Source organism: Vulpes vulpes, chromosome 10, assembly GCF_048418805.1.
Source record: "Vulpes vulpes isolate BD-2025 chromosome 10, VulVul3, whole genome shotgun sequence".
Lineage (NCBI taxonomy): Eukaryota > Metazoa > Chordata > Mammalia > Carnivora > Canidae > Vulpes > Vulpes vulpes.
Genome location: NC_132789.1, coordinates 49,256,603 through 49,272,049, shown reverse-complemented (window position 1 = coordinate 49,272,049; position 15,447 = coordinate 49,256,603). Strand labels below are relative to the sequence as shown.

Genomic DNA, 15,447 nt, shown 5'->3' with positions numbered 1-15,447 from the left:
ACTAAACTGAAATAAATTTAAAAATTAAAATTAAAAAATAAAAACAAAAAAATAATAAAGTCAAATTGAGGCAAAGGAAAAAAAACAAAAGACAGAGATTGAGAGTAAAGAATAAAATGAATAAAGATATACTGGCTTTTTTTTTTTTTAGGTAACATGATCATGCAGAAAATCCTACAAAATCTATTTTAAAAGCTTCTATATTAAAAAGTTACAAGTACTGATAAGTAAGTTTAGGATACAAGATCAATACACAGAAAACAACTGTATTTCTATGCACAATTGGAAATTAGACACAATGCCTATTATAACAGCATCAGAAATATGAAATACTTAGGAATAAACATGACAAGAGATGTCAAAGGCCTGTACACTGATTATTGCAAAACATTGTTTAGAAAATTTAAAAAGACCTAAGTAAATGGATAAAACATATTGTGTTCACAAAAAAGGAAGTCTCATTACATTAAAATATTATTTCTGTCTAAGTTGATCTGTAGATTTAATGCAGTCCCAAGAAAACCCAAAAGGCAAACAGAGAGGTTGAGGGGTGCCTATGTGCTGTCAGTTAAGCGCCTCTTAGTTTAGGCTCAGGTCATAATGTCAGGGTCCTGGGATCCAGCCCAGTGTCAGGCTATGCACTCAGTGGGGAATCTGTTTAAGGAATCCCTTTCCTTACCCGCTGCACCTCCCTCCCTCAAATAATAAATAAATCTTTAAAAATATAAAAGTAAAACTAGAGAAGTTAATTCAAAAATTCATATGGAAATGCAAAGGATCTAGAATACCCAAAGTATCTTGGAAAAAGAATAAAGTTAGAGGAATTACACTACCTGATTTCAAGACATTGTAAAGCAACAATATTCAAGACAGTGTTGTATTTGCATCAGGACTGACAAAATACATTAATGAAACAGAACAGGGAGTCTAGAAACTAGTCTATACATTTGGACTTCAACCAAGGTACAAAGACACTTCAAAGGTGAAAGAATAATCCTTTCAATAGACGGTGCTAAAACAATTGGACATCCATAAGCAAAAAAGAACAAACAAAAAGGAAAGGGAAGGAAGGGAGGCAAAGAAAAGAGAGAGGGAAAGAGTGAGAGGGACAGAGAGAGAGAAATGTATCTGCACTTGCACCATATACAAAAATCAATTCAAAATGGATCACATGACTAAAGGTAAAATTTTAAAGTATAAAACTTAGAAAACTTGGGAGATCTTTTGGACCTTGGGTTAGCTAAAGATTTCTTAGACACATAGCACCAAAATCAAAGAAAAATTAGCACCATAAAGAAAAATTAGCACCATAAAGAAAAATAACTTGGATCTCATCAAGATTAAGAATGAAAACATAAGAGTTGGGAGAAAGTACTTGCAAATCTCACATCTGATAGAGTTTATATTCAGACTATATAAATAATTCCCAATATACAATGTTAAGAAAATAAACAACCAGACTAAAATATTCAAAAGGTTGGGGAATACACACTTTACTAAAAAGATACCCAGATGGCAAATAACAACACCAGAGAAAATTCACCATCATTAGTCATTAGAGAAATGTAGATTAAAACTCCAAGGAGACACCAACATAAAAATATCTAAAATTAAAAAGACTAGCCCTATCTCCTGGTTGAAATGTAAAATGGTACAACTTTGGAAAGTTCTTTCAAAGTTACATAAATATATCTACCATTTGACTCAGTCATTCTACTACAAGGTATTTACCTAAGAGAAATAAGTACACTAGTATAGAAAAGTTCATGGCAGTTTTGTTTGTAATGGCCCCAAATTAGAAACAATCCAAATATCTACCAACAATTAAATAAATCTGATTGTGCTATATCCCTGCAAAGACACTATCTAGCAATAAGAAGAAATGTAGTATTGATATGCAACAATATGGATGAATCTCTAATTGTGCTGAGTGGAAGAAGTCACACAAAAGGAGTTCATAATGGATTTTATGAATTTATGTAAAAATCTAGGACATGGAAACTGATCTGTAGTGTCAAAATGCAGATCAGGGGTTACCTGATGATAGAATGGTAAACATGGAGGGACAGCAACTCAAGAAAATTATTGGGGGGATCCCTGGGTGGCACAGCAGTTTGGCGCCTGCCTTTGCCCCAGGGCGTGATCCTGAAGACCCGTGATCGAATGCCACATTGGGCTCCCAGTGCATGGAGCCTGCTTCTCCCTCTGCTTGTGTCTCTGCCTCTCTCTCTCTCTCTCTCTGTGACTATCATAAATAAATAAAAATTTATTTAAAAAAAAGACAATTATTGGGAATGATGAGTATTTTCATTATCTTGCTTACTATCACAGTTTTACAGATGAGATAGATAATAAATGTTAAAACTTATTAAATTACATACTTTAGTCACATACAGGTTTTTTTTGTATCAATTAGAACTCAGTATAACTTTTGAAATGGAATATTGAATTATTAACATCAACTATATAGCAGGCTTTTATTTTGCCTCTTCCAGTTTCCCTAAAACATACTTTGAAAGACTGGGAAGAAGGTATAGGGAAACATCTTTTACTGACAATGACAAATAAGCTAGACAGCCAACATATTTACAAAATTTAGGCAACCTTTCCACCAGTTAAAGACCTATATGGTAGAAAACAGAGTAAGCAGTAACCAACATGTTTTGCTACCCGAAATTCAGCAAAGTGGCAGGTGAGACAGGCAGCGAGTCACTGTTCTTCAACTTTGTTTTTTGTCTTAGAAATGTGCAGTCTGGTCATTTAAACCCAGGAATAGATATAAAGCATTAATGACACAAATTCTATGTGGATTCAGATATATTCAATCCTAGAAATTACAATGACACACTGTATGCTAACTTGTAAAACTCAATAGGCATTGATGGAGATAGGAAAAGTTGTGTGTATTCTCAATTTGAAGAATGAGACAATCAGATAAAGTTCTCACCTTTATCCAGAAAACTTCATCAGATTACAAGGAAACTAAGCTAAGAACTGTACACACACCACCTTCCCAACTGCAAATCTATGTAGAGGCTTCTACATATAAATGAACAATGAGCAGGATCAAAGACATACTACAAATGACACTTCTTAACTGAGTTTTGGAAAATATGACAAGTAAAATAAAACTGTTAACTTGTCAAAGAAAGTGGCAAAAAAAGGAAAAGGAACATCATCCTGAAAAATCATCAGAGGATTATAATTCTGAAAGTTATTTATTAAAGCATGCAGAAAAAAATGAGAAAATGTTTAGCACAATCAATATACTGTAAGAACATGATGGAGAAGAGACATCTAGCTGCCCACCAAAATTTCAAAATTTTATAGCATAGAATTGTTGCTGCTCAGCTAGGGCTACATTTCTCAGAACCTTTGCATCAAAGTGTTGCTATGAAACTAATTCTTGCCAATTTAGAATGTAAGTAGATATGATGTGTGTTACTTCTAGGTTAGAACTTTTCAAAAGTGAGTCAAATTTTTTCACTTTGTTTCCCTTCCACTAGTTAAATGCAGAGGGTACTGAGACCCTCTATGAAATAATAGAGCTACAAAAGTGAAAGCACGTGGGTCCCTGGATCAACATGTGAAGAATATCCATTTGGCAACCAGGGATATGTACTGAATTATTATGTGAGTGAGAAATAGAACTCTATTTGTTTAGCCTAGAAAATTACAAAGTGGTCTTGTAATAGCAGTTACTGGTACCTCAATTAATACATGTTAATACATGTAACCTCTATAAAACAAGAACAAAAGCCACCAGGATAGAACAACCTGATAAGAAATGTTAACAGAATTAAATGCAATAGTATAAATGAAAAAATAAAAAAGAATTTGATGCTAAAGGAATATAAGAAAAAAAGTATAAATAGTTGTATTGAATTATCCATTGGGAATAGTAAAAAGAAAAAAAAGAGAAAAAAGAAATATTGCTTAAATATAACTAATCAATTGGAGATGACCTAGAGGGAATTAGGGTTTTCCATTGGGAATAGTAAAAAGAAAGAAGGAGAGAAAAAGGTAATATTGCTTAAATATAACCAATCAATTGGAGATGACCTAGAGGGAATTAGGGTAAGTGAAATAAATCAGACGGATAAACACAAATACCACATGATTTCATGGACATGTAGAGTCTAAATAACAGAACAAATTAACAAACAACAAAAACAAAATAGAAACATAAATATAGAGGAAAAACTAGTGGTTGCTAGAGGAGAGGGTGCTGGAGGGATAGGCAATATAAGGAAGAGGATTATAAGACATTAACTTCCACTTATAAATAAGTCATGGGGATAAAAATTACAGCATAGGAAATATATTCAATAATATTGCAATAATTATGTACGGTGACAGATGGTGGTGAGCATTTAATAATGTATATAATTGTTGAATCTCTATGTACATTTGAAACTAATATAATAGTATATTTATATTATGTTATATTAATGTTATATGATATGTAAAATTAAAATTATATAAAAATATAAAATATATTTATATAACTAAATCATATACTAATATATAATTAAAATTAAATAAATAACATGCTTCCTAATGTTTAATGTTATTCAAATATATATCATAAATATGATATGTAATAATTAAAATTATTAATAGTACTATTATAATTGGTTGACTTTTTTTTTTTTATAATTGGTTGACTTAAAAAGAAAGTAATCTTCCGGACTGCAGAAGAAAGAGTAAAGAAACTAAACAATATTTGAAAGTAAAGCAAAAGAATGTGATATTGAGGGTGCAGAAAGAACAGGAATTCTATCATTGCAACAAAGACCAGAACCACTCAAGTAAAAGTAGTAATAAATACATACCTAAAACAAAACAAAAAAAAACCTTCCAGAGCAGGAAAGAAGCCCAACTATGCAAAGCATTTCTGATAGAATTAATGGAATGAGACTGACATGGAGACACGTTCTGGTAAGATATTTGAATTATAGTGATGGAATAAAAAAATAAGCATGGGGAGGAGGAATCAGTAGGTTATCCACAATGGAATAAATATAATGGCAGTTTTATGTTTCTCCTCTTTGAGATAAAATGTCAGAAGATGACACAGCAACAAATAATCAGTTAAGTGCCTCTTGATTTCAGCTCAGGTCATGACCTCAGGTTGTGAGATTGAACCTTACATTTGGTTCCACATGTGGAGGCTACTTATTATTTTTTTTGAGGCTACTTAATATTATCTTCCTATCCCTCTCCCCGTGCAAAAAAAAATTTTTCCTAAAGCCCAAACCCATTTTTCCTAAAAATTTGAAAAAAAAAAAAAAAAAAGACCACCTCAACTCTAAAACTCCCACCTCTGCCTTCCTCCTTTCTTATTAGGAACATAAGGGAAACAATGTATGTTTTGGTTGCTATCTTGGCAAGACGGCGGTTAAAACTCAGATTCTGGAACATGGGGATTGATCATTGTTTTTCTAATCAACACAAGAGTGGGATTTTTAGGGGAGAGCATCGTATTTTCATAGCAGAAGCATTTTAGTGCTCTGTCCCTCATTACAGTAACAACTGTAACAACAATAGTAACCAACTGTTGACAGCTGGTAATGTGATTATGGACAGTAGCTCTGTTTAAGGGAAATATAAGGTAGTTACTAGTAGACATACCATTACAAAATGCTTCCTGCTAGCAGCTAGAGAGAAATGAATGTGGAACCTATTAGTATTGGAATTACATGTCAAAAGCAGAGTTCAATTTTATTTCTGTCATAACAAGCAGGCCAGAGATTGGACAGTTATTTACACTATTGCTTGTTTTCTGACATGAATATTCCAGTATAAAAATCAACTTGTTTGGACACCTTTTAGTACATAACACTTTGTGTGAATTAAGATCATCTCATAAGAGATAAAATTAAAGCATTTCTTAGGTGCCCTGAGGCTTCAGGAAATTTTAATTGTATTACAATTGTATTACAAGTAAAGACTATGTTGGGATAGGTGGTACTAATATGTCATCCATCATCATTCATTTACAGGTGCTAGGTTAGGTTTCCTCATTTGCACTGGAAAACTATGATCAAGGCAATGGAGATTCAAATATTATATAAAATATTATCTCTGCTCTCAAGTATCTCAATCTACTGGGAAAGACCAATATGCAGTAATCTTTACAACATAGTATGCTGAGACGATGGGCACCTAACTGGAAGATGAATACAAAATGATCAACAAATGAGGACAGAATCCTTGAATACATACAGAGGGAGCTATATGACAAAGGCAATGGAAGACAAAATGCCAGGCATAGTAAGAGAAATAAATGTATTACAAAATGGTTAAAACTTAGTGTGAGGAGGGAAAACTAAGGGTAGAAAGGTACAGAGAGGCCAACTCATGGAGGAATGAACCTGCATGTTAATTTGAGGCACTTGGGCTTTATCCTGAGGGCTGAATTAAAGCTGGTTAATTGGCATGATATCATTTGCATTGAAAAGACTTTTCAACTCCTATGGTGAAAAGTTCAAAGGCTAGAGTGTGGGCTAATCCATATGACCATTGGACCAAAACCTTCAAATTCAGAGGATGGTATTGTATTTCTATATTAATATTCATTGGAAAGAAATCAGCTTTATTGTTCATTTAACTGTTCTTAAGAACAGTGTTCTCTGAATTATAAATGGCATTTTGCTGAATCTACATGCTGCAAGAAATGCAACAAGAGACAAAGAGAGGGAAGACTAGAGAAAACAGTCATTGACTGCTTATCTACCACATGTGAGACACTGTACTAAGTACTCTGAATATATTTCATTTTATCTTCTCCATGAGGTAAGTCTTATCATACCCACTTTACGGATAATTTAATTTACAGATAATTCAGTTTATAAACTGAAATTCAGAGGAATGAAATTGCCCAGAAATACACAATTTTTGTTAAGATATATCAAATTCCAAGGCTTTTTCTCTTTTCAATATACTGCTCTATCTTCCTGGGAAAGGGGGGAGATAAAAGATTGCAAGCTAAGGAAGCTAAGAGCATTATAAAATACAGGAATATATAGGGACCAGTGTTGCTCTTATCTATAGCAATTATTTGCATTTAAGTGCTATAGAAAAGATTTCTGGATATGGCACTATGAAGAGGTAAATGAATCATCTCTCTGAAAAAAAAAAGTACGTTTGTATCTTTGGAGTAAATACCTAGTAGTGGAATATCTGGGTCATAGAGTAGCTCTATTTTTAGCTTCTTGAGGAACCTCTAAACCTTACTTTTGTCCAGAGTGGCTGCACCAGCTTGCATGGTATATGGTGTAACAAAAGGTACAGTTTGAGTCTTCCACATGAGGCTGTTCAATTTTCCTAGCAATTTCTTGAAGAGACTTTTTTCCTTTGGATATTCTTTCCTGCTTTGTCAAAGATTAGTTGACCACAGAGTTTGAGGGTCTGTCTTGTGTTCCATTGATCTACATGTCTGTTTTTGTGCTAGTACCATACTGCCTTGAAGATTATAGCTTTGCAATATCCCTTGAAGTCTTGTACTGTGATGCTACCATGTTTGGTTTTCTTTTCCAACATAAGTTTGGCCCCAAATAGGGGTCTTTTCTGGTTCCATACAAATTTTAGGATTATTTGTTCCAGCTCGGTGAAAAATGGTGATGGCATTTTGATATGGATTGCATTTAATGTGTAGATTGCTCTGGGTAGCAGACATTTTAACAATATTTATTCTTCCAATCCATGGCCATGGAATGTTTTTCCATCTCTTTGTGTCTTCCTCAGTTTCTTTCATAAGTGTTCTATAGTTTTTAGAGTACAGATACTTTACCTCTTTGGTTACATTTATTTCTAGAGATCCTATGGTTTTTGATGCAATAGTAACAGGATCAATTCCTTACTTTCTCTTTCTTCTGTCTCATTATTAGTGTATAGAAATGCAACTGATTTTTGTGCATTGATTTCATATTCTGCTATGTTGCTGAATTCCTGTATGAGTTCTAGCAATTTGGGGGTGTGGTTTTTTGGGTTTTCCACATAAAGTAGAGAGTGAGGATTGAGAGTTTTGGCTTCTTCTCTGCCAATATGAATGCCTTTTCTTTCTTTTTTGTTGTCTGATTGCTGAGGCTAGGACTATGTTGAACAACAGTAGTGAGAGTGGGTATCCCTATTGTGTTCCTTAGAAGAAAGGCTCTGTTTCTCCCTATTAAGAATGATACTTGCTGTGGGCTTTTCTTAGATGGCTTTTATGATCTTTATGAGGTATATTCTCTCTATCCCTACACTGTGGAGAGTTTTAATCAAGAAAGGATGTTGTATTTTGCCAAATGCTTTTTCTGTATCAATTGAGAAGACCATATAGCTCTTGTCCTTTCTTTTATTAATGTAATGTATCTCATTAATTGATTTGCAGATGTTGAACAAACCGTGCAGCACAGGAATAAATCCCACTTGGTCATGGTGAATAATTCTTTTGATGTACTGCAGGATCCTATTAAGCTAGTATCTTGGTGAAAATTTTGGCATCTGTGTTCTTCAGGGATATTGGCCTGTAATTCTCCCTTTAATGGGGTCTTTGTCTGGTTTTGGGATCAAGGTAATGTTGGCCTCATAGAACATGTGTGGAAGTTTTCCTTCCATTTCTATTGTTTGAAACATCCTCAGAAGAATATGTATTAGTTCTTCTTTAAATGTAAAATTCCCCTGGGAAGTCTTCAGACCCTGGACTCTTATTTTTCAAAAAGTTGTTGATTACTTCTTCAATTTCCTTGCTGGTTATGGGTCTGTTCAGATTTTCCATTTCTTCCTGCTTCAGTTTTGGCAGTTCATAAGTTTCTAGGAATGCCTCCATTTCTTCCAGATTGCCTAATTAGTTGGCATATAGTTGCTCATAATATGTTCTTAAAATTGTTTGTATTTCTTTGGTGTTGTTTGTGATCTCTCCTCTTTCATTCATGATTTTATTAATTTGGATCCTTTCTCTATTCTTTTTGATACATCTGGCTAGGGGTTTATCTATCTAATTAATTGTTTCTAGTTTCATTGATCTGTTCTACTATTCTTTTGGTTTCCTTTTCATTGATTTCTGCTCTAATCTTTACTGTTTATCTTCTCCTGATTGGTTTAGGCTTTATTTGCTATTCTTTCTCCAGTTCCTTTAGGTGTAAGGTTAGCTTATATGTTCAAGATTTTTCTATTTTTTTCGAGAAAGGCTTCTATTTAATGTACTTCCCTCTTAGGATCACCTTTGCTGTATCCAAAGGTTTTGACCAGTGATGTTTTCATCTTCATTCATTTCCATAAATTTTTAAACTCTTCTTTAATTTCCTGGTAGTGATCCAAAGGGGCACCTGCACCTCAATGTTCATAGCAACAAGGTCCACAATACCCAAACTGTGGAAAAAGTCAAGATGTCCATTGACAGAAGAATGGATAAAAAAGATGTGGTATTTATAATATACAATGGAACATTACTCAGCCATCAGAAAGGATGAGTACTTACCATTTACATCAACATAGATGGAACTGGAGGGTATTATGCTGAGAGAAATAAGTCAATTAGAGAAAGACAATTATCACATGGTTTCAATCATATGTGGAATATAAGAAACAGTGCAGAGGACCATAGGGTAAGGGAGGGAAAACAGAATTGGAAGTCATCAGAGAGGGAAAAAAAAAAAAGAGAGACTCTGAATTATAGGAAACTGAGAGTTGCTGGAGGAGAGGTGGGAGGGGCATGGGATAATTGGGTGATGAGCATTAAGGAGGGTACATGATATGATGAGCACTTGAGTGTTATACATAACTGATAAATTATTGAACACTACATCTTAAAATAAGTACGTACTATAAGTTGCCTAATTTAATATAAAATTTTTTAAAAGCTTAGCAATTTATAAAGTGACATTAAAAGTGACTGAGAAAGATCACAATTTAAATGAAAGAAATTCTACAACAGATAAATATGGATTCATTAAACTAAGCCACGTGAGGTTAACTTTTGAGCTGAACTTCTTGGAATTTTGATTTTATCTCTTCTATGACCTTTCTTATTTTTAAGTATTAGATTTTGATCACATTGCATGTAATATGGCCATGAGGAAACAGCCATTTTTAATTTATATTTTTTGTCCAAAAAAAATAGTAATAAATATATTTTAAAATGGAAAAAAAAAACAAGTACAAAACTAAACAAAGTTGTCCAAAACAATAATTTCCAGTATCTGGAAGCTAGGCAAAGGCAGCCAACAAAATGAGAAGCATTTATTCTTGAAAAACTTTTAGAGCTTTGGGTAAGAATAACAGAATTTGGCAGTCTTGTTCTTGGAATGCTCCTATTCCACTCTCCGGTTCCACAGATGAAACTATAATTGTTTTATCACTGTGGGATGACAACAAAAACCAGCAGCTTTGCAACCAGAGAGGTAGAAATGATTTGGGACACAATTTTAAAAGGCTACAGCTTTGTCAGATAAAAGTGGTGAACTTGGTAAAAAACAAATGGGGGGGGGAACTAGCTTATTTGAGGTTTCAGCTCCAACTGTGGCTATCATGGAACACTAGACATTTAAAGAGATCCTGGAAATGAAAAAGCCATTGAAAGTCTGAAATAAACTTGCCACAAATCCCTCTTTGGCTTCCTTATAAATTATGAGTATGGATTGGGAGACCTGAGACAGTCTAGCAAGAAATAAAAGCCAAGACATACTTGAGAACTACCTGTAACTGTGAATGGACTCCCCACCCCCAACCCTTACACTAAACTATTTGCAAGATGTTTAAGCTTTAAGGGCTGGGATGTATTTGAGAACAATTAATGTACAACTCATTGGCTGACAGCTAAGCAATTAAAACACAGAGATGACTTACAGGAATTGAGGCTAAACAATAAAAATAATACATAATGCAGCTAAAGCAGTCCTTAAAGTAAAATTTATAGCTTAAAATGCTTTTTAAATTAACCCAGTGGAAGGAAGACTTTCACAACATATGTACATCAAATCACTGAGTTGTACACTTTAAATGTCTTATAATTTTGTCAATTATACCTCAATAAAATTGTAAAAAACGTTTATTACAAAATAAGAAATCTAAAATCAATACTCTAATTTACTTTAGGAGATAGAAAAGAATAGCAAATCAAAAACAAGGTAAACAGAAGACAGAAAATACAAAAGATCAGACTGAAAATCAATAAAAAAGAAAAAATACTATAGAATTGATGAAACCAAATTGATGACTTTTTAAGATGAAGATAGTTGGCAGAGCTTCAGCTAGAAACTAAGAAGTTAAAATAAAAGATATACATTTCTAAAATAAGTAATGAAAGCTGGAACATTGCTACTGACTTTAAAAAAGACAAAAAAAAGTTCACCACCTACTCCAGTTCATATAGTTAATTTCAACACTCATTTCTATAGGATTTAATAGTCTATGACACAGCCTCTAGCTTCTGAGGTATCATTTTCCTTAATATAATTCCAATGACTTGGAGTAAGTCATGACTTAAGTATTACTCTAACTATAATTTCTATCTTCCTATCAAATTTAAAGGGATTTCTTTTCAGAAATCAATAAACATCAAAATTACTCAGCAGATATTTGCAGAGCACCTAGTTTAGCCAAGTATTCTGTTGACTGTTGTTGACACTAAAATGAATAAAATAGCCTCTGCCTCTAACACGGAGCCCATAGTACAGTGAGAGATACAGGTATAAAAACATAAATATGACCCATTGTGTTAAGACTTGTAAAATGCAATGGAAAAGAATAAATGCCTAATTCTTCTGGAATGGAAGTAAAAAAAAAAAAAAGGTATCTTGAGCTAGCAATTGAATGAAGACTTATCAATGATCATCAGAATGATCACCTGACAAGAAGGAACAGAAAAGAATTTCAGGAGGAGGGACAACTCTTTGCAGCAGAAGCATAAATATGTGTAGCCCAAGACTGTTTCCATTACTGGTCATGAAGCTCTCATAGGTGGAATATAAAGCAAAACCATTAGTGATTTATAAGGATCCATAAAATGGGAGGCAGCTTTCCATATTTATAAATCTATTGAGGAAAAAAAAAACAAGAAATCTATTGGGAATTTTAGGGAAATAAATACAGAGTCAAACCAAGAAACATACTCATAACTATAGTGAACAAATTGATCGTTACCAGAGGGAAGGTGAGTAGAGGTATGGGTTAAATAGGTGCAGGGGGATTGAGGAGTACATCTATTTTGATGAGCACTGGGTATTCCATGTAAGTGTTGAATCACTAAATTGTACACCTGAAACTAATATTAGAACTGTAAATTAACTAACTGGAATTTAAATAAATAAAACTAAAAAAAGAAATTCGTAGAATACCATCAGCCTTAGAGGGTACTAAGACATCTTCTCATCTAACTCTTTTACTTTTAGGTGGAAATTGAGGCTAAACAAGTACCTGCATTTGTTGAAAATCTCCTATGATTAAAGGCATCTGCTATAAAAGGCCTAGCATAAAGCCTACTTGATCCAAACCCTATGTCACAGCACTCTGCCACTGCTGCTCTTCTTGGTCAAACCTCCATCCCTACCAGCACAGTAAGATCCTCCCCCAGAAGATCAGCGCAGCTACCTGACACACGTGTCCATAAATATTTTTGGTGTTTTAAAAGTCAGCAGGATTGGCTGTGATAGAGTCCAAAGTGCACAGTGTTGCTCCTGGCAGGCAAACAGTGTGAGACAGTGTGACAATCGAGATATGAAAAATGCCTGGGACACACTCAGGTACATTATTTGTTCTTCTGAGTGTTTGCCTGAGAGTACTAAGTACAGGGACACCTCTCCAGGGACAAATGAGCTGGCTGGTACCATTTCCCTCCCCCCCCCATACCCCTCCTCCCATATGCAACGACTCAGCATAAACATGCTTCAATAAACAGCACAGTGCCAACACTGGCTGTCTCACTACTTTCGTGAAGTCCCACCACTGTGCTCTGCTGGTACTGCTTTTATCTGGGAAGCAGATAATGACCTAATGACCAGCACAGCAGGTCCCTTCCCCAGAAGACCAGCACAAACCCCATCCTACCATATCTACTGACCACAGAGTTCTGCAAAGCTTCAGTTCTAGTGGAAATAGCATCAGGTCTCTTGAAACCAGCAGACCAGAACATAGCTACTTAAGACTCACAACACTCTGGCCAAAGTCAAAACACTGCCCACTGCAGGCAAGGAGAACCTCTGCAGACAACTGTCCTACAGGATAAAGCAGCCAAAACACAACAGCGTAGTGCACACAGCATGCACGAGAGACATGCACCTGAACCATCAGGCTCTGGACATTATATGACCTGTTCTTCATAAAACAATTATTCTCAGGAACGGGAAACATAACAAGGTTGTCTAACACACAGAGAAACATAACAAGGTTGTCTAACACACAGAAGAAGACAGAAATCTACACAAAATGCCAAGATGAAGGAATACAGGAAAGAATAAGAAAGGATCGTGGCCAGAGATCTAATCGAAACAGATATAAGTCATATGCCTGATGTGGAATTTAAAACAACAATCATAAGAAAAGCATGAAAGACTTCAGGGAGAACATTACTGTAGAGATAAAACAGTTCAAAAACAATCACGAGAAATGAAAAATGCAATAACAGATTTGAAATGGACTGGATGTACTGACTACAAGGATGAAAGAACAGTGGAACAAATAAGTGACAGAAGACAGGATTATGGAAAATAATGAAGCTGAACAAAGGAGAGAAGGTAGAATGATGTATCACGAGCATACACTTAGGGAACTTAATGATTCCATCAAACACAATACTAGTCATATCACAAGAGTCTCAGTAGAAGAAGAGAGAGAGAAAAAGAGGGAAAAGGGTTGTTTGAGGAAATTATAGTTGAAACTTCCCTAATCTCAGGAAGGAAATCACATCCAGGAGCACAGAAAATTCTTTTTTTTTTTTTTCCACAGAAAGCTGAAAAATAATTTATTCCAGTAGATGGCAGAAATAAGAAAGTCATCCTGAAAATATACTTTGGTGTAATTCTTTTGGGACAGATATTCCCTCTGAACATGCTTTCCTACTGACTGCCTTGTCTTGTGACAGTTTTTAAACACTTTGCTGATTCCCATGTTGTGACCAGGCAGGAGTCATCTTCAAATTCACAGGTTCCAAGGAGAGAGCAATGTATTTCTCAGAAGAATAGCACCCTCTATCTCAGCAGAGTGCATAAACATTTTATGGAGTCAGCACAGTTTAGGTTAAGTAGGCACATAATTCATCAAAATGTAAAAAATAGGCAACAAGAAAAAATACTGCATTGTAGAATAAGATATTCAAATATGGTGTGAATGTTTAAGGCAGCTGATGGCCAAAATAGGCAAGTCAAAGAAGGCATTCTGGGTTTGGAGTTGATTTTGCATCTAGAGGAATTCTCTTCGTGACCTCAATGAGCGCTGGAGAGCAGGTCTTCCTCCTCAAGGCCAATGATACTTGAGGTACCAGATGGTTTCATTTTTCAACTGTGGTCCAAAGAGAGGGTTGAGTTGGGCCAGAATTGCATTCAGCCAAAAGAGATAGCAGCAAACTGAACAGGTTATCAACATGGTGATGATAACTCCCCAGTTGGGACCCTTAGGGATGAACCAGGGCACGCAGAAGCCGATGAAGCCCCAGAACATGCTCATCACGATGAGAGGCACCGTGAGGCCATTACACGCCATGGTTGCCGCGGAGCTGCGAACCCCTGCCCAGCAGCCTCTCTTCAGTCCCACCCGGAAGTGTCGGCACAGAAAATTCTTATTAAAATCAACAAAAGTAGGCAAAAACTAAGACTTATTGTAGTTATTTTGCAAAATATAGTGATTAAGAGAAAAGATCCTAGAAGCAGCAAGACAGAAAAAATCCCTAAGTTACAAGGGAAGACACAGGTTAGCAGTAGATCTCTCCACAGAAATTTGGCAACCCAGGAGAGAGTGGCATGATATATTCAATGTGGTGAATGGGAAAAATCTGCAGTAAAGAGTACTCTATCCAGCAAGGCTATCATTCAGAATATGATGAGAGATAAAGAGCACCTGAGTGGCTCAGTCAGTCAAGCATTTGCCTTCAGTCAGGTCATAATACCAGAATCCTGGGATAGAGTTTCGCATCAGGCTCCCTACTTGGTGGGACTTGTTCTCTCTCTCTCTCTCTCTCCCTCTCTCAAATAAATAAATAAAATCTTTAAAGAAAAAAGGGAGAGATAAAGAGTTTCCCAAACAAAAACTGAGTTCATGACTACTAAGCCAACCCTGCAAGAAATATTAAAAGAGACTCTTTGAGGGGGAAGAAAAGACCAAAAGTGACAAAGACTAGAAAGCAACAGAGAATATGTCCAGAAACAATGACCAGAAAAAAGCAATAAAATGGCAGTAAATACATATCTATCAATAATTACTCTGAAAGTAAATGGACTAAATGCTCTAATCAAAGACACAGGATGGTAG

The 15,447-nt window shown here is 35.1% G+C and overlaps 1 protein-coding gene and 1 pseudogene across 5 annotated transcripts in view; both read right to left on the bottom strand.

The window, feature by feature from the left end:
* LOC112914739 (BEN domain-containing protein 5) overlaps nt 1-15,447 on the bottom strand; it is a 1,350,915-nt gene that overhangs the window by 1,010,893 nt on the left and 324,575 nt on the right. The window lies entirely within an intron of this gene.
* Nucleotides 8,059-14,682, bottom strand: LOC112914741 (V-type proton ATPase subunit e 1 pseudogene; annotated as a pseudogene).